The 27,466-nt window shown below is 39.8% G+C and overlaps 1 protein-coding gene across 2 annotated transcripts in view; it reads right to left on the minus strand.

The window, feature by feature from the left end:
- CACNG8 (calcium voltage-gated channel auxiliary subunit gamma 8) overlaps positions 1 to 25,080 on the minus strand; it is a 272,197-nt gene extending 247,117 nt beyond the window's left edge. For both annotated transcript variants that reach the window (XM_073656291.1, XM_073656292.1), the window contains exon 1: positions 24,770 to 25,080. The gene's annotated coding sequence lies outside the window, so the exon portion shown is untranslated. The remainder of the gene's footprint in view (positions 1 to 24,769) is intronic.
- Positions 25,081 to 27,466: the final 2,386 nt, after the last annotated feature.

Consider the following 27,466-nt stretch of genomic DNA (forward strand, 5'->3'; position numbering starts at 1 on the left):
ATGACTCTCCATAGGTAATTATGGCATACTTATTCATCTATATCATATAAAATATAATCCCCCATTGCAAAATACAAGACCGAAATATGTGCGATATTTGCCCATATTTAAGATGATGCTCGGCATACGTGCGAATGAGCAATGTACACACCATTACGGGGGCATTGCTGACAGTGCTCAAAAGTGATGAGCCGGTCTCTGATGTCATGGGGGACTTCTCCCGGACCTGCACCGCCAATGCGATTGCTGAAAGCGACTTCCACTGCAAATGAGCCATATTTAAAAAGCCAAATGCCAAACAGCTGTGAGGACAAAAATTTATAGGAGACAGGACACAGAGAGAGTAACAGCCCCTCGAGGAAGCCCATGCGAATCGCGCGTTGGGGCTGCTGGCACAGCTGGTCCACACAGGTCAAACATGGGTAAGATGATTCTCTCTATGCATATCTATTTTGACCTTTAATAGCCCATTCCATTCTTGGCCTCTATACCTTTATCTATATTACACTTACTGAGCATGTTTGCCTGATCTTTTACACTGGACATATATGTTCTGATCGTCATATTAGGGATTATCCTAATAGTGGGAATAAGTATAGAGTACATGCACTAGCACTTTACTTACCCCATGATCTATTGATGGCTCAGATTATAAAGACTATTAGAGTGGGGGGACAGGAACATACTCTTCTGCTGATTTTCTGAGGATTTCGGTAATCTTAGCCTGTTATTTGATTGTGGACAGCAGCCTTAAACGCCGGTGTTTTCGCACCTTGACCTTTTTTAATGTTGATGTTATGTATGTTAGCATGTTTTTTGTAATTAATAAACTTTTTGTAATATATCTATATTGTGGACCTTTGCTCCATGTTTATTGTAGGAACTAACAGTGTACACAGAAAGCTGCCAATCAGTGGTGTGGGCGGGGTTATACTCAGAAAGCTGCCAATCAGTGGTGTGGGCGGGGTTATACACAGAAAGCTGCCAATCAGTGGCGTGGGCGGGGTTGTACAAGCTCAGCATTGAGAGAACTAGAAGGTCTGCAGCAGATAAAATAGGGATTGAATGCAGCAAGTGATACATCGCTGGAATCAGGGTCTCTGTCTGTACATTGTAGTGCTGCAAAAACCTAATGACAGATTTCATTTAGCAAATAAATGTTGGTCCGGTGGATGATAAAAAGTGTAATACAAAATAAAATGGCTTTTTCATGCATAAACTAAAAGCTTCATTCTTGCTTTATCTCACTACTGTAAATGGTTGCTCTAGTATCTTTTTTCACATTTCCGAGAAAGAAGCAAGGACTGGCTATTGAGTTGCCTTGGAAACTTCACTTGTGACTTTTTAAGGCAATTGTATGAATTGGCAAGAATTCAGGAATACTGTATATTTAATTCAAAGAACAGCAATGACTATTTTGTATTTACTGCCACCAATACTTTTTATACTAACAAGTGTGTTTTAGGGCCCTTATCAGAGGGGTGCTTTCAAAATGATTTGGGAAGGAAAGTATAAGACTATGTGCACATAACGTCTGTGAGGAGCCACCCAAAAGGTATATACCCAACAATGGCCACAGTCTGGATGGTTGGCTGAGCCTCCTTCCAGCATAGAGAGCCATTGAAAAAAAAATGACCACATAGTGTACATTTCTAAGATGAGTCCTGCAGCCTGAAATAATTCCATGTGCTGTTTAACCCCTTCACGACATATGACATACAGTTACGTCACATATTGTGTCTCTGCCTTTAAGGAGGGCTCGCACACGGAGCCTGCATCTTTCCTGTCAGATGATGGCTGATCTAATGTAGCTGGCATTCATAGGAGATCGCCATTTTAGCTATGCATAGCAGTGCTAATGCACTGATATGTATAGAACAAGCGATCAGACTATCACAGCTTCAAGTTCCCTAAGGGGACTATTAAGGAAAAAGTGAAAAAAAAATCACAATCATCCCCCTTTTGCCCCATTGAAGTTAAAGCAAGTAAAAAACAATAAAAAATACACATGTGTATGACATGACATGTGTAATTCTTCACATTATTTGTGGTGTTTGCACTTGTGTCTTGATCATATCTTTGTGGAATATTCAATAAAGCCATGTTGTATATTATTGTATTATGGAAGCTGGCTTCTTTTGCTTCGTCTCCTCATTGCACACTGACCCTATTATCCGTCTATCCGATGCTGACTTAAATGGACTTTTTTTATTTTAGAGGTGCAAAAGGTGAAGCAAATCTATATTGATGCCTATGGATTTAGGATGAGATGTCATAAAGGATTAAGGTTTTTGTAGATGATTTGTACATGTATTGTGTGTCATTTCTTAACCTTCCTTGAGTTTGATACATTGATCTATTATTCCCGAGCAGTATAAATAAAACCCTCTTAAGGGGTCTTACTAATTTTATAAGCTTAGGTCTCACAACTGCTGGATAAGTAATTCCTTGTTCAAATATTTACATTCACCTAAATGAAAGATAGGATTCTTATTGATTTGGGTTTACTGCCAGATCAGAAACCGGTAAGACTGCGCCACAAGCTCCAGGAAAGTGGCTGACTAGATGTGCATGAACACAAGAGATCTATGAGACCCCAGGGGATGACTATTAATATGGCTATAATAAGTAATGAAAAAACTTGCTAACGCTACTTTATATAACTAGAAAAACATGTTCACAGATATGTCATTCTAAAATATCATGTTTCCATCATAAATCCATATACAACAAAACTGATGTATTTTCTGCTTGTAAAGCCCCATCATATCCCATAGCAATGTAGTAACGGTCTATTACTCAGTCCCTGTTCCCAATGTGGCTCTTACACAAACACTTCAGACAATTTTATATTAAGTCAGATTAGCTATCAGTATGTTGGAGGAAACATGATTAACCCAGACATTATGTGAATTCCTACATTTCAAAACAGATACAAAAAAAATCAATCTTTTCAAAGAAAATGCACTTCAAATACAAATAATAATGTTCTAGAAAAAAAGGAGAGCTGATGTGAATTTAGTTTACCACAGTTAAAGAATAACTAAACTTTAATTAAAAAAAAATCTTTATTAGGGAATTTGTCTACATTCCTGTAAAGAACTGCATGTACATGGTTCCAGATTGCCTCTTTATCCCCAGTCTATTTGCCTGCCATTAGCTCGATTTACATCAGAACTTATTCATTTAGAGTACTGATGATGGCAGTGAAAGGGTCAGCTCAGCACTTGTGTCCTCCTCTGGGTGTTCTCCATGTCTGTAATGTGTGTCAATAATCAGACCCTCGCTGCCCCTTGTGTACTGTAATAGAAGCATTGGATTCACTTCCACAATCACTATGAATGTTTCACTGGGGAAAGTTGGGTAGACAGCAGGGTACTTGTGGATTTAAACTTAGTGCTTCTCACACAACATTCAAAGGAGGAGACAGGTGCTGACCCATCACTGCCAGCATTTGTACTCCAAATGAGTATGTTTCGATATCAATGCAGCTAAAGGCAGATAAACAGACCTGGGGAAATCTGGGGTTTGGAAGCCACTTACATGCCATTTTGTTTTACCAGAATTAAGACAAAATCCCTAATAAAGTGATTTATTAAGTGTCTTCACTTTACATGCTGGACCAAATTATATAAAAAATGAAAGTTTAATAACTCTTTAAACATGTTAGGCAATGAGTTACAATGCAAAACTGTACTCCACAAACCAACAAAATAAGAAATACAGTGCTGGCCAAAGGTATTGGCACCCCTGCAATTCTGTCAGATAATACTCAGTTTCTTCCTGAAAATGATTGCAATCACAAATTCTTTGGTATTATTCTCTTCATTTAATTTGCTTGCAAGGAAAAACCACAAAAGAGAATGAAGCAAAAATCAAATCATTGATCATTTCACACAAAACTCCAAAAAAGGGCACGACAAAAGTATTGGCACCCTCAACCTAATACTTGGTTGCACAACCTTTAGCCAAAATAACTGCGAACAACCGCTTCCGGTAACCATCAATGTGTTTCTTACAATGCTCTGCTGGTATTGTAGACCATTCTTCTTTGGCAAACTGCTCCAGGTCCCTGATATTTGAAGGGTGCCTTCTCCAAACTGCCATTTTGAGATCTCTCCAGAGGTGTTCTATGGGATTCAGGTCTGGACTCATTGCTGGCCACCTTAGATGTCTCCAGTGCTTAATCTAAAACCATTTTATAGTGCTTTTGGAAGTGTGTTTTGGGTCTTTGTCCTGCTGGAAGACCCATAACCTCTGAGGGAGTTCCAGCTTTCTCACACTGGGCCCTACATTATGCTGCAAAATTTGTTGGTAGTCTTCAGACTGCATAATGCCATGCACACGGTCAAGCAGTCCAGTGCCAGAGGCAGCAAAGCAACCCCAAAACATCAGGGAACCTCCGCCATGTTTGACTCTAGGGACCGTGTTCTTTTCTTTGAATGCCTCTTTTTTTTCCTGTACACTCTATGTTGATGCTTTTTCCCAAAAAGCTCTACTTTTGTCTCATCTGACCAGAGAGCATTCTTCCAAAATGTTTTAGGCTTTCTCAGGTAAGTTTTGGCAAACTACAGCCTGGCTTTTTTATGTCTCGGGGTAAGAAGTGGGGTCTTCCTGGGTATCCCACCATACAGTCCCTTTTCATTCAGACGCCGACGGATAGTACGGGTTGACACTGCTGTACCCTCGGACTGCAGGGCAGCTTGAACTTGTTTGGATGTTAGTCGAGGTTCTTTATCCACCATCTGCACAATCTTGCGTTGAAATCTCTCGTCAATTTTTCTTTCCCGTCCACATCTAGGGAGGTTAGCCACAGTGCAATGGGCTTTAAACTTCTTGATGACACTGCGCATGGAAGATACAGGAACATTCAGGTCTTTGGAGATGGACTTGTAGCCTTGAGATTGCTCATGCTTCCTCACAATTTGGTTTCTCAAGTTCTCAGACAGTTCTTTGGTCTTCTTTCTTTTCTCCATGCTCAATGTGGTACACGCAAGGACACAGGACAGAGGTTGAGTCAACTTTAATCCATGTTAACTGGCTGCAAGAGTGATTTAGTTATTGCCAACACCTGTTAGGTGCCACAGGTAAGTTACAGGTGCTGTTAATTACACGAATTAGAGAAGCATCACATGATTTTTGAAAGGCTGCCAATACTTTTGTACACCCCCTTTGTTGGTTTGGTGTGGAACTATATCCAATTTGGCTTTAGGACAATTCTTTTTGTGTTTTTTTTCATTGAAGACAAATTAAATGAAGAGAATAATACCAAAGAATTTGTGATTGCAATCATTTTCAGGAAGAAACTGAGTATTATCTGACAGAATTGCAGGGGTGCCAATACTTTTGGCCAGCACTGTAGCTATTGAGGCCCACATATTTTTACAAAACAAATTATATAATCCTTCGACATATGAATACGGCAGAGGGTATATATATATTTATATGTTTACTATTACCATTTTTATATATACACTTTGTTCCAAATTATTAGGCAAATAATATTTTCTCAGATTTTCCCAAATTAACTATATGAATTGCAGTCATTGTAATTTTCCAGTCAAATAACTATTAGAGTACAATTGAAAGGTTTCTGTACAAACTGCCTATGATAACAGTATATTTTTTAAAAAATAAAAAACTCAAACTGCACTCAAAATGCATGTTTCAAATTATTATGCACAGCAGAATTTTCAACCTTTTCATTTTAATAAAGTATAAAAAAATGGTCATTTTTGAAATTATAAGCATTAGCAGGTTATTACAAACTGAAATCAAACAGTTTTCAACTCAAAACTTTATTCTAGGTGATGTTACATTTGCACATAGGACCGCTTGTTCGAAAGGAGCTTCTGAACTCTCTCGTCCATTGAATTTGTCAGGTTTTGGATGGTTTCTGCTTCAATTGTTTTTCATGAGGACAGAATACCCTCCCAGAGCTGTTGCTTAGATGTGAACTGCCTCCCGCCATCATAGACACTCCTTTTGATGATGCTCCAGAGGTTCTCAATGGGGTTGAGGTCAGGGGAGCATGGGTGCCACACCATAAGTTTGTCCCCTTTTATGCCCATAGCAGCCAGAGATGCAGATGTGTTATGTGCAGCATGAGACGGGGCATTATCATGCATGAAAATGATCTTGCTGCGGAATGCACGGTTCTTCTTCTTGAACCATGGAAGGAAGTGCTGTTTGAGAAACTCAACATACATTATGGAGTTCATCTTTACCCCTTCAGGGATCCTAAAAGGGCCGACAATCTCTCTCCCCATGATTCCAGCACAAAACATTACTCCACCTCCTCCTTGTTAGTGCCGTAGCTGTGTTTGCATGGGGTGTCCATCAACTAGCCATCCTGCACTCCATCCATCTGGACCATCGAGATCATTTCATGCATGATAATGCCACGTCCCATCAAAGGCAGTTTGTACAAAAACCTTTCAATTGTACTCTAATAGTTATTTGACTGGAAAATTACAATGACTGCAACTCATATAGGTAATTTGGGAAAATCTGAGAAAATATTATTTGCATAATAATTTGGAACACAGTGTAGTGGTAGATTGGTTCTCTTGGTTGCACATAGAAGTAGACACAGGAACACTGCCTTTTTACATTTTCTGTGGTTTATTAGGAGAACTGCATAAACCATGACAATATTAAAAAAAGGTTCAAAGGCCTCTGGCTATGTGCCCACGTAGCAGATTTGATACAGAGCGTTTTTGCCTCTCTCTGGCAGAAAAAAATGCATGCAGATTTACATGCGTTTTTTCTGCCAGAGAGAAGCGTTTTTTCAGCGTTTTTACATGCGTTTTCGCATGCGTTTTTTCAAGCAGTTTTCCAAGCGATTTTGAGCATCACTTGGAAAAGTGCTTGACTAGTTGGTCACACAATATAAATCCATGCAACCGGCATGGATTTATAATGTGTGAACAACTGATGCTTTAAATGCAGCATCTATAGTAAAAAAAAGAGAATTAAAACATTAAAAATAAAAAAAAAAATGTGTACTCACCTCTCTAGTCTGCTCCCGGCGGCGTCCACTCTCCTCGGTGTCCCGCGGTATACTGTGAGGACCTGCGGTGACGTTATTTAGTCAGCTGATGGTCACGCGAACATCACCTGACCGCCGACGTCAGTGGTCACGTGACCATCAGCTGACTAAATGACATCACCGCAGGTCCTGACAGTACACTGCGGGACGCCAAGCAGAGAGGACGTGGCCGGGAGCAGACCGGGGGCTGCCGGAGAGGTGAATATACAGGTTTTGTTTATTTTTAACTTTTTTATTTCTTTTTTTCACCGCGTGATAGCCGGGATGAAGAGGAGTTGTAGTCTTCTCTTCATCCCGGGTACCACACGCACCGCGATTACGCTGCAAATTCGCGGCCATTGAATGTAATTGAAACGCAGCAAATCCACATATACCTGCGGGTTTGCTGCGCTTCAATGTTCCTCAATGGCTGCGAATTTGCAGCGTTATCGCGGTAGAAATGGTCATGCTGCGTTTTGCAACGCAATGCGAATTCGGCGCACAAATTAGCCCATCATGTGCACAGCACATCCGAATTCACATTGCTTTGCATGGCAGACTGTTTTACAAGCGTGTTCGCAGCCGTAAAAACGCCGCAATAACGCTTCAAAAACACTACGTGGGCACGAAACCTCTTTGTCGTCACCCGGGGTCATTTTCTGCAAGACAATCCTCACCATCTTATGGACAGAGAAATCATCAGCTGACATTGGAGCCGGAGCTGTTGCCATGCCACGAACCACCTCTCTGAGTAAATCAATCTGCTGCTGCTGATGTTGTCAACTCTGTTGCTGGTACTGTTGGAGCTGTTGCATAAGCAACTTACTTGTCTCCTGCTGTGCCAGCTGTTGCTGCTGCTGCTTCCGGTTCCTTCTGTTGCTGCTGCTGCTCTTGGTGCTGCTGCAGTTGTTGCTGATGCTGCTGTAGCTGCTCCCGGTGCTGCTGCAGCTTTTGCAGGTGCTGTTTGTGCTGGCTTTGGACCAGGTGCTTGATCAGCTCCTCCATTTTGTCTGACCCCTGTTCTATCCTCACAGCCGCCTTCACCCAGGACACATACAGTGGGGAAAAAAAGTATTTAGTCAGCCACCAATTGTGCAAGTTCTCTCACTTAAAAAGATGAGAGAGGCCTGTAATTGACATCATAGGTAGACCTCAACCATGAGAGACAAAATGAGAAAACTCTCTCATCTTTTTTTAAGTGGGAGAACTTGAACATTTGGTGGCTGACTAAATACTTTTTTCCCCACTGTAGTTTGTCTTCAGCCTTCACTCTTGGTTCCTGGGGATCTTGCCCACACTTCTAACACCGACTGTGGTAGATCGGCTCATTTGGTTGCACATAGAGGTAGATACAGGAACACTGTCTCTTTAAATATTCTGTAGTTTATTAAGGGAACTGCATAAACCATGGCAATGTTAGCAAAACAAACATGGCCTTCCCGGCCTAACAGGAAAACAAAACAAAATGTATGGCACAGTCCTTGTTGCTACAGGAAACTGCCCACTTCAGGAACAAACAAAGCAAGGTTTATCTTTCCTTCACATGACAAAAACAGCTGGAGAACTTTACCTCCTGGCGCCCTGCACACCAAATGCTCTAAAAGTCTGAGAATTTATCCTCTGACCTCCTTCCTCTCTACAGGTGTTTAATCAACCTAGCACTAAACATGGCTGATTAACTCCCTCAACACTTCATGTGCTGGAACATTTTTCCTATGTTTTCCTTCAGTACTTTGCCAGTGTATACTTCCTGCAGGGATTACACCATTTATTTTGTAAGTATATATATATATACATATATATATATATATATACATACACACATATATATATACATATATATATATATATATATATATATATATATATATATATATATATATATATATATATAGTGCCTGGAAAATGTATTCATATCCCACAAACTTTTCACATTTTCTCACATTATACCCGCAAACGTCAATGTATTTTATTGGGATTTTATGTGATATACCAAAACAAAGTAGCAAGTATTTGTGAAACGTAAAGGAAATAATACATTGTTTTCTAATTTCAAAATATGAATGTTAAAATTGTGATATGCATTTATATTCAGCCTCCTATAGTCTGATACCACTAAATAAAATCCTGAGTAACCAATTGCCTCCAGAAGTCACATAATTAGCAATTGAGTCCACCTGTGTGTAATTTATTCTCAGTATAACTACAGTTGTTCTGTGAAGGCCTCAGAGGCTCAGAGATTTGTTTGTGACCATTTGGTATCAAACAGCATTATGAAAACCAAGGAACACACCAGACAGGTCAGGTATAAAGTTGTGGAGAAGAGTAAAGCAGAGTAGAGACTGGGCATAGGGTCACTTTCTAGCAGGACAACAAACCTATACATGAAATGGCTTAGATCAAAGCATATTCATGTGTGTGAATGGCCCAGTGACAGTCCAGACCTAAATCCCTTTGAGAATCTGTGGCAAGACTTGAAAATTGTTGTTCACAGACATCTCCATCCAATCTTACTGAGCTAGAGCGAGCGTGCAAAAATGTTACCTCTAGATGTACAAAGCTGGTAGAGACAGACCCCAAAAGACTTGCAGCAGTAATTGCAGGGAAAGGTGGTCCTGCAAAGTATTGACTCAGGAGAGCTAAATACAAATGTACGTCACAATTTCCAGATTTATATTTTTCAAATAATTAGAAAACCCTGTATCATTTCCTTTACACTTCACAAATACTTTCTACTTTGTGTTGGTATATCACATAAAATCAAAATAAAATACATTTAAGTTTGTGGGTGAAAAAATGTGGAAAAGTTCATGGGTTATGAATACTTTTTCAATGCACTTTATATATTCAAATATATCACAAAAATTAGTACACCCCTCACGTTTTTGTAAATATTTTATTATATCTTTTCATATGACAACTCTGAAGATCTGACACTTTGATACAATGTAAAGTAGTCAGTGTGCAGCTTGTATAACAGTGGAAATTTGGTGTGCCCTCTTAATAATTCAACACACAGCCATTAATGTCTAAACCACTGGCAACAAAAGTGAGTACGCCCCTAAGTGAAAATGGACAAATTGTGTCCAAAGTGTCAATATTTTATATGGCCACCATTATTTTCAACCACTGCCTTAACTCTCTTGGGCATGGAGGTCACTAGAGCTTCACAGGTTGCCATTGTAATCCTCTTCCACTCGTCCATGACAACATCTCAGAGCTGGTGGATGTTAGAGACCTTGCACTCCTCCACCTTTTGTTTGAGGATGCCCCACAGATGCTCAATATGGTTTTGGTTTGGAGACATGCTTGGCCAGTCCAGCACCTTTATCCTCAGTTTCTTTAGAAAGGTAGTGGTCGTCTTGGAGATGTTTGGGGTCGTTATCGTGTTGGAATACTGCCCTGTGGCCCAGTTTACAAAGGGAGGGGATCCTGCTCTGCTTCAGTATGTCACAGTACATGTTCACATTCATGTTTTCATCAATGAACTGTAGCTTCCTTCAGACGGCAGCACTCATGCAGCCCCAAACCATGACACTCCCACCACCATGCTTGACTGTAGTCAAAACATTGTGTATTGTCTTTGTTCTCCTCGTCTGGTTGCAGCCACACACAGTTGACACCATCTGGACCAAATAAGTTTCTCTTGGTCTCATCAGACCACAGGACATGATTCCAGTAGTCCATGTCGCTAGTCTGCTTATCTTCAGCAAACTGTTTGCGGCTTTCTTGTGCATCATCTTTAGAAGAGGCTTCCTTCGGGGATGACAGCCATGCAGACCAATTTGATGCAGTGTGCGGTGTATGGTCTGAGTGCTGACAGGCTGACCCCCCACCCCTTTAACCTCTGCAGCAATGCTGGAAGCATTCACGTCTATTTTGAAAAGACAACCTCTGGATATGACGCTGAGAACGTGCACTCAACTTCTTTGGTTGACAATGGCGAGGCCAGTTTTGAGAGGAACCTGTCTTATTAAACTGCTGTTTCGTTTGGCCCTTGTGCAGCAGCTCAGTTTCAGGGTGTTGGCAAACTTCTTATAGCCTACGCCATCTTCATTTACAGCAACAATTGTGTTTTTCAGATCCTCAGAGAGTTCTTTGCCGTGAGGTGCCATGATGAACTTCCAGTGACCAGTGTGAGAGAGTGTGAGAGCGATAACACCAAATTTAACACACCTGCTCCCCATTCACACCTGAGACCTTGTAACACTAATGAGTCACATAACATCGGGGACGGAAAATGACTAATTGGGCACAATTTGGCCATTTTGACTTAGGGGCGTACTCACTTTTGTTCAGACATTAATGGCTATGTGTTGAGTTATTTAGAGGGCATAACAAATTTGCACTGTTACACAAGCTATACACTGACTACTTTACATTTTATCAAAGTGTCATATCTTCAAAGTTGTCCCATGAAAAGATATAATAAAATATTTACAAAAATGTGAGGGGTGTACTCACTTTTATGATATACTGTATACATAAATGTATGTGAGAAATGCAAAGGACACTTTGCTCTGTTTGTCAAGAATAAATAATGTCAGTATTGACACGAGTTACTGTGTTTGACAAGAACAAACCAAGTCCGGAGCATGAGTTAAGCGTGGGCTAAACATGGAGCATCTGTGGTTGTCAAGACAGGGCATCTGTAGCTGTCATAGAGGAATGGTGGCTGCCATAAAGGTGATTAATCAGGCATAAGGTAAGAAATGTATGGCTGTCATGAGCGGTTTGTGGTATAAAGAAAAAGAGACAGAAATGCTTAGACCACAAAATCTGCACAGCCACTTGCTAGCTGGAATGAGCTTCTATACTTGTCTGGGTCAAATGGAGAAGGAAGACAAAAAAGCGATAAAAGTTGAGGTCAACTGTTAGTCACTAGATGTAATTGTTTATTCGGTCTCCGACGGGGACTGGCGATGTCCTGTACTCACTGCTCTGAAATGAGACTCTCCTTAAAAAAGCTTTATTGTCATATTTGCCTGTACTAAGAAGTAAAATATATCCAATAATTTACATCCATTGGCAGCTGCAAATAATATCTGACAAGACGTTTCTCCCAGGTGAAAAAAGATTTGCCCTGTAAATATCCGACATTTCAAGAGGACCTTCATCAATTTTTTTTCCCAAGGGTCCACATCCACCTTGATCCGGCTCTGGCATTAATGTATATTTAATGACTCATTTATTTTTATCATCATTTTTAGTATCATATCATTTTGCTTGTGATAAATTAATAAAGATAGTTCATTTTATTTGGTTGTTCTGAATGGTACTACACTTTATAATTTCAGTACATGATTCATATGGCATATTTAAATCTTATAGAAATATATTATTTGGATTATTTGTCCAGTTGAAGTGCTGTAGAATTTTATCACTTATAGGAAAGAATTTGTATGCGTGACTGTGTCAAGGTATTCATCATCTACATAGCACATACCCACCCATTCACTTTTGAAAGCTGTCAACAGTAAATTGTTCTGCTAATCTGACATTCGATCAAAATTGAAAATCTGCAAACAGTGTAAAAAAAGTAAAAGTTATGTGTTCCTATAATAGGAAATCTAAGAAATCCAGAGGTCCCAGCATTAATGAGCAGCTGGTCTGGTCAAAACAAGAACAACTTTGCAATATAGACTTTTAATTATGGAAGAACCAATGAAACCTCTGGTCTCCAGCCCAAAAAATGAGAGAGAACACAATGTCATATGAATTTGTATATACTTGTATAAACTAGTACTCTCATCGCCATCTTGTAACTGTAAAGGGAACACTGTTCATGATAGTCTGGCAGCTGTTAGTAGGGTTTACACAGACAGGCTTGGCGCAAACCACTCCGTTTACCAAATTCTTGGGGTTGCCTTGAACATGGCCTTCACCCATTAACACCTGTACATGGATCTGGACTTACATTGGGACCCCTGGGCTGGGACCAAAGAGTAGGATGCTTACTGATGGAGCAAGTTGGCAGCAAGAAGGGTCGTTATTTTGGGACGAAACTAAAGGGTCAAGTCAGTGACAAAATCGGAAAGCAAGTGGGTGGTCAAAACACAAGCGGAGGTCAAAACACAAGCGGAGGTCAAAAAACAGGATAAAAAAACAGCACTTCAGGAGCATTGGATCAGAACTGTGAAGCTGAATGGAATAAATGGCAGTCAGAGCTGTCTGCTGGGCTTTATATGGAAAGAAACATCATCCATGGCTCCCAGCAAATAGCTAATTACATTACCAGCTCACAGCCGTACAACACAGGTGGAAAGGAAAGGTACAACTAGTCTCAGCAACAACCACATGCTGCCATAATCCAACAGTAGTTAGGTGCCACCTAGTGACCAGGGCAGAGGAGGTAGCAGTATGTTCAGATACACATGTGACAGTAAGCTTTGTAAATACAATTCTTTTGCAGAGAAATATACTAGTGGTTTGATTGTCTGCAGCTGTCCAGTACTATGAAAGCTACAGGCAGCACTGCTTCTGTCTATCAAATGAAACGGACTGCTATATAGAAAACCCTTTATATCTGCTGGTTCCCAATATATCAGCATTCACAAAGAGCCATCAGATATACAGAAATTGCCTTGATGCGGATTGTTTCAGCTAGTGGTCAGAAGAAGGGTGCACTACACATACATTTCAGTTTGGGCAGACTGTATTTAGTATTTGCTAGTTTAATCATTTATACTGTAGGTAGCCAGTAATTTCCCTGCAAGAGTACCCTTTGTTTCAGGTGACTTTTCACAATAAGTTGTCTTGTGTGTACATAATATAATTATTACATATAATAACATGATTTAAGGTCATTACTTGTTTGTATCCATGTTTACTAGTTTTCTCCTCCTTATGCTGTAGCTATTTTTATTAGTTAGGGTGGAGATACCAGATGAATGGCGCTTACGTGGTAGCGAATGTGTAAGATAAAAGTAGTATCAATATATTGGTATTGTGACCAGGTATAGGTATTATATTTATACGCCACATATGTTACCATGGGAGCGCCATTCACCTTAATTACGCACTGTCACACCTCCCTTGGAGGATTTTCCAACATCACACCAGGTCAGCTGTGCCTATTGAATAGTTTATGTGTTTTGGAGTTGTGCCCATATGTGCCCAATACACCAGGTGAAAAATACCCTATCACTAGTTGTAACAATTTTAATTGTACTACATTCAGAAAGCATTATTTTATCTTCTTTTTACCTCAAGGAAACTCCACTATTGTTATTTTTTGATAGTTGTCTCTGAGCTAGTGGGTGGAAACTAGCTGCCACTATGTATCAGAAAGAAAGAGGAAGAAGTACATGCCCTCAGAAAATCTCTCTGATAATGTCTGCTTAGATTGAAAAAAAAATTGCTAGGGGGGCAAATATTTGGATTGCTAATATCATTGCAACAGAAATGTGAAATAAAAAAAAAAGAAAACATTTTATTCTCCTCTGCAGCACCTATTACATTGTGTGTCCAGCTAAACAAGGAACATTTGGTGAAAGGTCTTCTTTAAACCCTTTCCAACATGTGACGTAAATGGTACGTTACATGTTGGGTGAGGATGTATGAAGCGAACTCAGGGGATAACCCCTTTATATAGCGGGCTAGTGGCGACTGTGTTATACAGTTGGCACATTCATCTAACAGCAGTAATCAGAGCCAGTACAGATCACTGCTGTTTAGCCATTTAAATTCCTCTGTCAATCTCTGATCGCGGCATTTACATGGGGCAATAGAGTGAAATAATCATTCTGGTGTTCGTCACCCACTTGCAATGCAAATGGAAGGTGCCAATGGATTGGCAGCTGGGGGCTGAGCTTCAAATGAGACTGTCATGTCTCCTATACTGCAATATAGTATATAGTACAATCAATCAAATGATTTCACGTTCAATTTCTCTAGACATAAGGGGACTAACCTAAGAAAGAATAAAATATAAAAAAAAAACTAGAAGCTGCTCAGCCTCTCTCATTTTGGTTGCTGCCTTTGCATAACACAGCAATCAAAAGAGATTGTTATTGGCTGCTATGCTTTGCTTAGGCAGAAGCCAAGATGACAAAGCTCAGTTTATTAGGCTGAGAACACTGTCATCTTAGCAGTTGCCTATGCAGGGTGCAGCTGATGATAGCAAATTCATCTTAGTTGCTGTTCAGCTCGCCGGCTGCCTGTCTGGCACTTACAGTGTCCGAGCGCCACATTATTACATTATTTTGTGGTAATAGAATTTGGTACCCAACGCAACAGCCCCTGAGGCACTACCCATGCTAAGTCACTGAAGTCCAGACAAAAATGAGCCTCGAGTGTTATTAGATGGTGAAGTCCAGATGGAATACAAAGTAAATCCAGAAGGATCATCAGGCGCCAGTCTGTCATTGAATCATGTTCCATAACTGTTATATCTCTAACTTTATCTACTCTGTATTCCATCTTCACTTCATCAGCCAGTAGTTCCCAAGGCTCGGTATGTTCCTCTGGACTTCATGTTAATTTGCATGGATGCCCAGACATCACTAGTGGTTCTTCATGTACTTGGACCTATACCATATGCTATCCCCTAGTGTTGTGCTTGCTCCTTTTAAAACCTTCTAAGTGAGCGGCTCTGTGGTGGGTTGGTACTAGTTGGGCGCTAGAAGGTACTGTGTTTCACTCTTTTTTTTTCTAGGTCATTTTTATACTAGGCCACTGGGTGGGGAGACCCTACAGACCTCTGGCTATTGTAGCTTTGTGTTACTGATCCTTTAACTGACTGTTTAAATAAATCACAATTTTCATTCCAAAAATCTTTTTTTTTCTTGATAACAATTAGTATATGTTGAAATTGTTCCTCAATAACATGGGCCTAGAAAGCAGCTGGGTATTTTTAGCAAAGCTTTGTATTCCATAATAATCAGATGAATGCAAGAGCAAAGACTCCTAAAGTGAAGTGGGTAGAAAAATAGAAAGGTTTAGTAAATAGGGTTTCAGGCGGAGACCTTAGTATGCTCATACATGTTGGCCCGTGTAGCTGTTCACGGCTTCCAGTGTGCCATCAACATGTTCTATCACGACAAACATTCGAAGCTTAGCCGTTTTATCTACAGGGAAAACATATATATATATATATATATATATATATATATATATATATATATATATATATATATATAAAGCTGAATGTGTGTGTGTGTGTGTGTATGTACAGTACAGACCAAAAGTTTGGACACACCTTCTCATTTAAAGATTTTTCTGTATTTTCATGACTTTGAAAATTGTACTTTCACACTGAAGGCATCAAAACTATGAAATAACACATGTGGAATTATATACTTAACAAAAAAGTGTGAAACAACTGAAAATATGTCTTATATTCTAGGTTCTTCAAAGTAGCCACCTTTTGCTTTGATGACTGCTTTGCACACTCTTGGCATTCTCTTGATGAGCTTCAAGAGGTAGTCACTGGAAATGGTTTCCACTTCACAGGTGTGCCCTGTCAGGTTTAATAAGTGGGATTTCTTGCCTTATAAATGGGGTTGGGACCATCAGTTGTGTTGTGCAGAAGTCTGGTGGATACACAGCTGATAGTCCTACTGAATAGACTGTTAGAATTTGTATTATGGCAAGAAAAAAGCAGATAAGTAAAGAAAAACGAGTGGCCATCATTACTTTATGAAATGAAGGTCAGTCAGTCTGAAAAATTGGGCAAACTTTTAATGTGTCCCCAAGTACAGTTGCAAAAACCATCAAGCGCTACAAAGAAACTGGCTCACATGAGGACCGCCCCTGGAAAGGAAGACCAAGAGTCACCTCTGCTTCTGAGGATAAGTTTATCCGAGTCACCAGCCTCAGAAATTGCAGGTTAACAGCAGCTCAGATTAGAGACCAGGTCAATGCCACACAGAGTTCTAGCAGCAGACACATCTCTACAACAACTGTTAAGAAGAGACTTTGTGCAGCAGGCCTTCATGGTAAAATAGCTGCTAGGAAACCACTGCTAAGGACAGGCAACAAGCAGAAGAGACTTGTTTGGGCTAAAGAACACAAGGAATGGACATTAGACCAGTGGAAATCTGTGCTTTGGTCTGATGAGTCCAAATTTGAGATCTTTGGTTCCAACCACCGTGTCTTTGTGCGACGCAGAAAAGGTGAACGGATGGACTCTACATGCCTGGTTCCCACCATGAAGCATGGAGGAGGAGGTGTGATGGTGTGGGGGTGCTTTGCTGGTGACACTGTTGGGGATTTATTCAAAATTGAAGGCATACTGAACCAGCATGGATACCACAGCATCTTGCAGCGGCATGATATCCCATCCGGTTTGCATTTAGTTGGACCATCATTTATTTTTCAATAGGACAATGACCCCAAACACACCTCAAGGCTGTGTAAGGGCTATTTGACCAAGAGTGAGAGTGATGGGGTGCTACGCCAGATGAGCTGGCCTCCACAGTCACAAGACCTGAACCCAATCGAGATGGCTTGGGGTGAGCTGGACCGCAGAGTGAAGGCAAAAGGGCCAACAAGTGCTAAGCATCTCTGGGAACTCCTTCAAGATTGTTGGAAGACCATTTCCGGTAACTACCTCTTGAAGCTCATCAAGAGAATGCTAAGAGTGTTCAAAACAGTCATGAAAGCAAAAGGTGGCTACTTTGAAGAACCTAGAATATAAGACATATTTTCTGTTGTTTCACACTTTTTTGTTAAATATATATTTCCACATGTGTTAATTCACAGTTTTGATGCCTTCAGTGTGAATGTACAATTTCCATTGTCATGAAAATACAGAAAAATCTTTAAATGAGAAGGTGTGTCCAAACTTTTGGTCTGTACTGTATGTATGTATGTATGTGTGTATGTCCAGGATTGGCATCTGCACCATCGCAGCTACAGCCACAATATTTTGCACAGTCACATGTCTGGACCCCAAGAGCGTCATAGGCTATGTTGTGAGGCAAAATTTTAACCCCGCGCGATTCAATTCACCAAAAAATTTTGCCCCTATCTACATAATGGGGAAAAAGTGAAAGGAAAAGTGTTGGAGGCAAATTGACAGCTGCCACATGTGAACAAGGGAGAATTAAAGAATAAGAGCGATGGCGCCAAAGAGTATATACCGTACAGTTGCTAAGGTGGGGCCCCGACATGGGATACTCATACTCACCACACACGGGGATATGAACACAAAATGCGCCACACACTACCACGTGCTTGAACACATATACCACCCTCAGCACACACAAAACTCATCTCACAAAGATTGCCAATAGCAACCAATCACAGCTCAGCTTCTATTTTGCTACAGTTAATTAATCTGAGCTGTGATTGGTTAATATAAGCAACAAAGGACATTCTCAGTAAAACAAAGCACAAGGACTTCCTCCTCACAAGCTCTTTCTAAAACCTGGAGCACCTATTCTGCTATTGAGAAATTTGGATCCACCAAAGCTGTGTAATGGAACAAGACTCTTGATTAAGAACCTGTTTCCACATGTAATTGAGGCAACCATTTTGACAGGATGTGCCACAGGAGAAGATGTTTTCATTCCAACAATTCCTCTCATTCCATCTGATTTGCCTTTTGATTTAAACGCCTCCAGTTTCCTGTTCGACAGGCATTTGCTATGTCCATCAACAAGGCTCAGGGACAGTCTTGAAAGTAGTTGGAATCGATTTACAATCTCCATGCTTTTCTCATGGTCAACTTTATGTGGCCTGTTCAAGAGTTGGAACAGCCAAAAATCTGTTCGTGTTTGCACCTGAAGGAAAAACTAAGAATGTCGTTTATCAAAAGGCTCTCAAATAAGGAGTAGAAGATTACTTCACATTACTTGGCCAATTTAGTTAAATCTGTGTGGAATATCTCTGGTGTTGAAATATATGTTGTGAAATGCTTCTATTAGCTTAGTTTTTGCCTTTTAATAATTACATTTCTATCTATTTGTTTTGTGGTTTTTGTGTGGAGATTAGAATGCATTTTTGTTAACACATTCTATTTTGCTAACAGCAGTTATTAACCCGGGCAAAGCCGGGTAGTACAGCTAGTATAGATATATATATTTGTACCGTGTTAGCCAGTAAATAGACAAATATTTAAAATTGAGAGTCCTCAGTGAAAAGGTATCAACCACTGAGGACTCTCAAATCTAAATATTTTTCAGTTTTATCTAGAAATTGCAATTCAGTAGAAGGTAATTGTGCTATGTAGTTGTATGACTCAACTTACATCATTACTGCTCATTTTACTTATAAATGAATATGAAATATTCATTAATAGCGCCTTTCACATGAACTATGTAGAAGACCAAAAAGGAAAAGTCATTCTAGGAGTATTTGGGAAATTGAATATTGATTTCATTCATTTTCAGAACATTCTGACTGTAGTCTAAAGACCGTCAATTAAAAGAACGTTACATTTTTAAAAAAATCTGCTAATAAAAAAATAAATAAAGACTTTGTGTGTACTTATGGAGATCAGTCATTTGACCATTCTTCCTTCCCAAAAACTTGCATGTAGATGTGAGATAAGTGGCCGATAAAGGAATCTCTTTCCCTTACTCAGTCTGCAATAGAGCAGAAATATTACATCCTGCCCCTTGGCGAAACCCACCTCCCAGCCATCCGTAAGGTAATAAATGCAAGGGATCAGGAAAATATTAACTCCTATGTGAAAGATTTTCTTTTAGGAGCTGTAAAAAAAAATCAGCAGATTGTGAAACAGTGTGGATAAGTCTTTTCTTAACTTTCATTTATTTGGAGTTCCTATAGGATGTCTAATAATACCAAGCAGATGACACTATATATATTGGCGGAAAAGGGGAGTAGAAAGGAAATTGAACCTGTCTGATCTATATGACTTATCAGGTATAACGTAAAGATCTACTGTAAAGATCATTTTCGATTGTAAGAAGGTTGCTTTAAATTTGCCGATATCCATAGACCTAATGCACCCGGGGCTTAGCCAAAAATAGTGTCAGATTTAGAAATGCAGCTCAGTGTTCTTGGTGTCATTGTTAAGCAGAATCCCAATCAATATGATATTCTGCCTCGCTTTTGTCATTGGTAAAATTTCATTTTAATATTAAAGAGCTCTATAAAGAGAAACATTTTTGTATTTCTGAATTTTCTGTCTCTAAAATCTACCATATATTTAGAGTTGTTCCTTTCCATAGGCTATTTAATAGGGGCTCACTGCAGAACCCACTCATCCTTAAAATTAGTGAATGTTTAAAACTTCAGAAAGACATGCTAGAAAATCATTTTGACTGCAATTCCCCTTTAAATGTTTTTAAAGGTGTAAGCCAAGCAGCCAAAATCATTCTGTAAACGGCCTGGAAATGGCTTAAAAAACAAAAGAAACATTATTCATCATACCAATCACCTATCAGTCTTGATTGAGCTCTTCCCAACCTGGCTGGCCTCCAATTCCTGCTCTAGCAATGATGTCCCCGACTTGGAGAAGTGATCACTGAAGCCAAGAACAGGTCACAACATTGGCCAGGATGAGAACATCCTCAGGGGCAGGGAGTGGAAACAGGCGAAGAATATGGAAAGTGTCTGAGTTAGAGCAGCGAGGTGTATGGTTCCTTAGATATTTTAGGCAATACTGAACTGTTTCCTAAGCAGTTAGCTTGGATATATAACCCCTTAATAATTATTTTTTTACTCACTTATATAACGCCATTATTTCCACAGCGCTTTACAGACATTATGGGCACTGTCCCCATTGGGGCTCACAATCTAAACTCCCTATTATTAAGTGTTTGGAGTGTGGGACGAAACCGAAGAACACGGAGGAAACCAGAACATACAAACTCCTTGCAGATGTTGTCCTTTGTAGGAATTGAACCCAGGATGCCAGTGCTGCAAAGCAACAGTGCTAACCACTGAGCCACCATGCTGTCCCTTTAATTGGTTGTAAAAATTTAAGGGGTATTTCCATCTCCAAGATCCTATCTCAATATATAGTAGGTGTAATAATAATATTAGCAAATACCTCCAAATAGAAATGTAGTATAGTTCTTCTGATTCACTATGTCACTTACCTCGTGCAGGGCATTGCAGTACCCTAGGGATCCATGGTTATGACCACTTATATAGTGACAATTAGTTATTTAGCTGTTAGTAGTCATAACCATGGATACCTAAGGTACTGCAATGCCCTGCATGAGGTAAGTGACATAGTGAATCAGAAGAACTATACTACATTTCTAATTGGAGGCATTTGCTAAGATTATTACACTAACTGCATACTGGGATAGGATCTTGGAGATTGGTATACCCCTTTAAATATCAAGTTATTCAGTAGTGTTCAGATAATTGAAGTGATGTTCATAATATGATTACTCAAGTTATTGTTCTGTGTCTATAAAACTACAGCCATAGAGAGTGTTTCTTGATCCAGTTAAGTCACAGATGAGTCTCCAATAAAGGTAATTAACCTGACTCCAAAGCAAAGCAGCTATACAAAGCTGTGCGGGCCAGAAAGAGACGCTAAACTAATAAAGAATTGTTTTTGAGCTATTGTTATTATTACAATTATTGTATCGAACACTCACTAGTATACTTTACATATATGTATCCCAATGTTCCAGCACAAGAGATATGGTTTTTATACCTTGAGAAACGCGCCGATCTGGCGCAGAAACGTATTTTAGAATCCCAAGGCTCTTCATTCCCGCAGCACAGTCCACCTACACGTGCCAGCTTCCATTTTTTGCCAGAACAAGAGCTATGTCATGCCGAGCAGTTATAGTGAGGACATGGATTTTTTCTGGCCTTCCTTTTAGTAACTCAGAAGAAGAACAAGGCTTAATGAAGCCTGAGATCTTATGTCAAATGACACCAGGGCAGGTCCAAGTTGAATAGAAAGTTTCCTTCACCTGGATCCTCCAGTGATCAGCTGTAATCTATAGGAAGACCTGTCCGGCAGTGTTTATTTCACAGGGGAAATTAGGGATTATTGAGCACACGCTCGAATCTGTGGAATATCTGTATAATGAACGATGAGACAGGTCCTCCAGAAGAACAGACATTTTGGTCAAAAGTGAAGATCTTTAATAGGGAAATCCTCTCTATTAACTCAGAATTCTCTAAGAAGGGACATAAAACTTGATAATTAGAAGGCTCTCGAGTTGTGCCCTCTTGTCGTTTGGCCAGATTGGGAGTAGCTACATTGACAATCTGCAATCCAGTGGACTCGTACATCCATTTATTACAAGAACAGCCCATTGATTTCAAAGAGAAAAGTGTAATTCTTAATTTCCCCTGTGATAGCGCAGGAGCATTCTTCACTATTGTTCCCACCATCCTGATATTGACCCTCTCTTGTGAAAAGGAAATGCCCAGAGCAGACAATTAATTTCAATTTTGTGGCCCTTTAAATATAAAGTAGTTCCTAACGTCACTCCTACACATATATAGCTTTGACGGTAAGATAAAGGGGGAAAAAAAATCCCTCAAGCACAATCAATGGAAATAATCATGCATGAGTAAGCTTTCTGATGATGTGGTCTGCCTTAAAATCCAAAAACAAGTATCAAAATAGGATTGAATCATTTTAAGCAGAAACAATCTGACCAATATGACCAATTTCTATTGACCTTTTTCCTCGGTAGGTAGCAACTGGTGATCACAGTACAGTAGTATGTAACAGGCAGCACCAGACTCCATGTTCTATTTGGGCTCTTTTATTCCTATACGTTATTTTACATTTGTTGAACTATTATACTTTATCATTTTTACTTGTATTTTAACCAAACATTGTAAAACATACAAAGCCTGGCAGCAGAAATAGGAGCCATTGGTTACCGTATCACACAGACAAATCTTTGACGTCCACCTACAGCCCATAGAATGACATGGAAATAATATTTGATGGCCCTAGAGAACAACTAAGCACAAAAGATGTTATAAGACACATATGAGGTATGTGGTATCATTGGGAAATGCGACCTCATTAACACTTGAAATCCTGTAGGGGGCTGCAGTTTATCATGAAAAATGCATGGGTAACACAAGTTAATATTCCTATGGGATTTTAAAAGGCCTATTAATTTATTGCTTGGTGGAAACGATTGATTTGTATCTGTCCTATAGCAGACAGGACAATTAAATAGATAAATATGGAATAATGCTGGGTTCAGGCCAGGACCCCAGGGGTCCAGAGCATAAGAGAAAGGATCTCAAGTGTAAGGAATCAATGACATTTTTAATAATTTATCAATATATTCTGATATCTGATTAAATGAGAAATACACCTAACGCATTGTAATATATCCATAATAATCAGCAGCATATCCTCATATATGCTCTCAATAAACCTAATCCTTGTTTATTAATTTTGCAATATTTTCTACATTTAGTAGCAAATTATTTGTCATTTGCATTAAAATCTGAGTATCAAAAAAGTGAATAGCGAATATGATATATAGAAATATATATATAAAAAAAAATGCATATAACATGTATATATTAAGGCTTCTATAGGAGCCTAATTAACAATGCACAGCTGCCACCAAAGCAAAAACACAGCTCACCAACAGTAAAGCCCTTCAATCTCTCTGGAGAAAGTGAAATCCCTAAATCCCCTCTCCTGCAAACCAGTGGCCACCTGCCCAGAGCACGCTGCAGGGACGGACGGAGCACTTTCCCTTCACATGTACATTTTATTACATGGTAAAGATCATGTCAGTATATTAAAAACCACTGATTGGGAGGAGGCAGAGGGACAACGGAAATAAAACAAAGCCGCTTCCTGAGCCTTCTTCTAGAAGGAATTTATATATATATATATATATATATATATATATATATATATATATATATATATATATAATTATTTATATATATATATTCATACATATATCAATATATATATACATCAATATATGTATATATATATATATATATACATATATATATATAGCAATATATATATAGATAAGAGAGATAGATGTATATATCTATATACTGTATATATATATATATATATATATATATATATATATATATATATATATATGAAATTAGGTTATATACTTATACTGCTTCTTCCATACAATATACAGATTGCCAATATATGTATCACTTCCAATTTCCAAAAACCCATCCTAATCTCCAAGGCAAGATTAAGTCATAGTGTGAACACCCCTCAGCTTCACACAGCAGCAGGTTCTATATGGTGTCTATATATTTATTATTTCTTACCTTTAATATAAGCAGATACATCACATATACCATTTTCCCATACATGAAAAGCCTCGCTCTATAATTGCCAGCATTTATTAAATCCTCTTTAAAATCCCAGATAAAGCCAATTGTTAGACATGCAACTAAGTATCTGTTGCATTTTTCCAAAAAGGATAAGCCCATTTCTAATCAAAGGAAGGGAATACAATGAATCGTAATGTTATTGGGAACAATAAATGTACAGAACGCTCTAAAACAGGTTTGTTTTCAAAATAAATCTAAATATTTACAAAAAGATAACAAATACATAAATAAGCATACGTACAAAGCATGCACAAAGCAAGAACATTCACATCATGTACATGTCATAGATCATAAAAATGCATATATATATATATTTATATATATACATAGCATGCATATACACAATCATAAAATGATATAAATATATATAAATGTATATATATAAGTGTGTGTATATGCATGCATACATAAATACAGATGGTGACATATAGTCGGAAGGTGCCATGGAGCTGCCAGCCTGGTCCAGTAGGTACCATGCCATTGACACGAGCCTCTTACCTTTGTTATAAGGTGTGCTTTGATGGGGGATGTCTGTGTATAAGGGGGACCAGGAGATGCTTCACAAATCCCTGGATGTCTTAGCTCCTCTCTCCCTCATGCCCTGGAAGGTTCTGTGAAATGGCGTTTATTTTAAGAGGGGATATTTTGCAGAAAAGGAGAAAGACTTCAGCATCCTGTTATTATGTCACTGGGAGAAACCACTGTGAAAAAAAAGTACACGAGAGAAAAGGGGAGAGATGGAGGGAGAGAGAGAATGAGGCAGAGAGCATGTACACAGTGCTGGGATCCAGGTGGGGGAGGGGAGGAGAGATAGAGGGAAGGAGTGCGACTACATATATGTTGGCTGGAAGGAGTGCAACTAATACATGTATGTTGGCTGGTGAATGTGGCGACTACAGAGGAGGATTACTGGCAGCACACACTTTCCCATGTGCTGGCACAATGAGGGGCTTGGAGCTCAGGCAGACTGGTCCATGACTCTTGCAGGAGGCAGTGCACAGTATGGAGGATGCTGGCTGGCAATAGGAAGGAGGGTGACTAGTCAGTGGCAGAGCACAGAGGCATGAGGCTGAAGCCAGTGGCTCTGTAGCTGCAGTCTCCTCGGTGGTGACTGGCAGCATGGGTTACACTTGCAGAATGCATTCACTCCAGTTAATTCTGCTGTATTAGACGGATTTGCAGGAGCCAGGCCTCTTTTTTTTCCCCTTCTGCTCCAGCTCTCATGGTTTCCATGGCAACTTGAGATGCTCATCTCCAATAGTCTTCTGATCACATCATTTACTGGAATAAAGTGCTTCCCATCATCATGTTTGCAAACCTATTTCTTAGCCTAGAAGGTGGAGTCCTATCGAAAGACTAGGAAAGGTCAGTACGGAGGAGATGAAAGCTTTTCTGTCACATGAGACTTCAGTGTTGTGACAAAGTGTTCACACCTTTTAGCTGTCGCTTACGGTTTCACATTTTGATTCACTGATCAGTGTCTGGATGTTATTTTAGAAAAAAAGAAGTCATGGTACTGCTTATAATGGCGATTTTGCTCTAAATGTGATATTTCGCCTACCCATAGGATCACTGGTGGGGGTCTGACCTCAGGGACAAACACCAGTCCTGAGCAATGTGTGCTCCATTATCTTCTATGGGAGTAGTAGTTTGCACGTCTGATCATCACTCCCTAGACATTTAATAGATTGGTGGTCAACTGTTTAGCTCTCTAGCCCAAGGTCCAGGAGAGCACACGTGCCACGGGTGTCAGGCAGGTGAAACAGGTTGCAAAGTTAGTGGAAGCCACAGGTGGACTGGAGACGTTTTGGAGACCGCACACAAGTAGCAAATCACATATAGACATGAGACATCTTGGAGGCCGCAGACAGGTAGCAGAATTACTGGAAGTCGCAGGCAGACAGGATACATCCTGGATACCATGGACAGGCAGCTGTGATACAGGAAACCTGGGACAGGCAGGAAACATCAAGGAAACGGCAAACAGGCAGCAGAGCAGGTCAAGGTGCATAGAGCAACTCAGCGTCTTAGAAGCATTGAAGCCTTAATACCAAGACACAGGTGTGTGTCTTGGTAAGCCTTATACAGGCCCAGGGTACATTCTCACATGGGATCAAGCTGGGCCATCTGCAAAGACGGCCGTGGAACATAACAGAGTCCTTGGCTTCAGCTGGAATGGGCGTGATGGTAAGTATGGTTTAATTTAGAACAATAAAGAATTGTGTGTTTATTTCAATTAAAGGACTTTATTCTGGGTGTTTGTGGGGTTTTTTTAACTTTGACTATGGGATTAGTAATGGGGGTGTCTTATAGACGCCTCTCCATTACTAACCTGGGCTTGATGTCAGCTGGCATTATAAGCTGACATCAACCCCAGCCCTATTACCCCACTGCCACCGCTACAGGGCAGTGGGAAGAGCGAGGTTAAGTGCCAGAATTGGCGCATCCAATGGATGCGCCATTTCTGGGGCGGCTGACCGCTGGTGTTTCTAGCCTGGGAGGGGGCCAATATTCATGGCACCCTTCCTGGGCTATTAATATCAGCCCCCAGCTGTCTGCCTAGCCTTTGCTAGCTATTAAAATAGGAAGGGACCCCACGTCATTTTTTTCGGGGATCCCCCATTTTAATAGGTAGTAAAGGCTAGGTATTCAGCTGGGGGCTGATATTAGTAGCCTGGGAAGCTCCGTGGGTATTACCCCCTTCCCAGACTTCAAACATCTGCCCCAGCCGTCTGCTTAACCTCCGCTAGAGACTAAAATTACGGGGAACCCCACGCCAATTTTTTTTAATAAATCCTTTATTTTAACACTAAATGACAAGTACAGTAATCAACACTATCACTGTACTTATTATATATGTGACTGACATGTTTCTATCTATCTAATCTATGTGTGATGCTCTATTCTTTCTGTTCTAAATTGTCGGGTACGGATGCTGAATTGCCGGCCAGCTTTTTTAAAGAGACGGTGCATGAAAACACAATTATTTTTTTTAATAAATCCTTTAACACTAAATGACAAGTACAGTAACCAACACTGTCACTGTACTTCTTATATATGTGACTGACATGTTTCTATCTAATCTATGTGTGATGCTCTATTCTTTCTGTTCTAAATTGTCGGGTGCCGGTGTATGCCGCTGCTGAATTGCCAGCTTTTCATGTTTCACTGTGAGCACTGTTCCCATCGATTTGG

The sequence above is a fragment of the Phyllobates terribilis genome, unplaced genomic scaffold (genome assembly GCF_046119375.1).
Source record: "Phyllobates terribilis strain yellow unplaced genomic scaffold, ASM4611937v1 Scaffold_12__6_contigs__length_324123572, whole genome shotgun sequence".
Classification (NCBI taxonomy): domain Eukaryota; kingdom Metazoa; phylum Chordata; class Amphibia; order Anura; family Dendrobatidae; genus Phyllobates; species Phyllobates terribilis.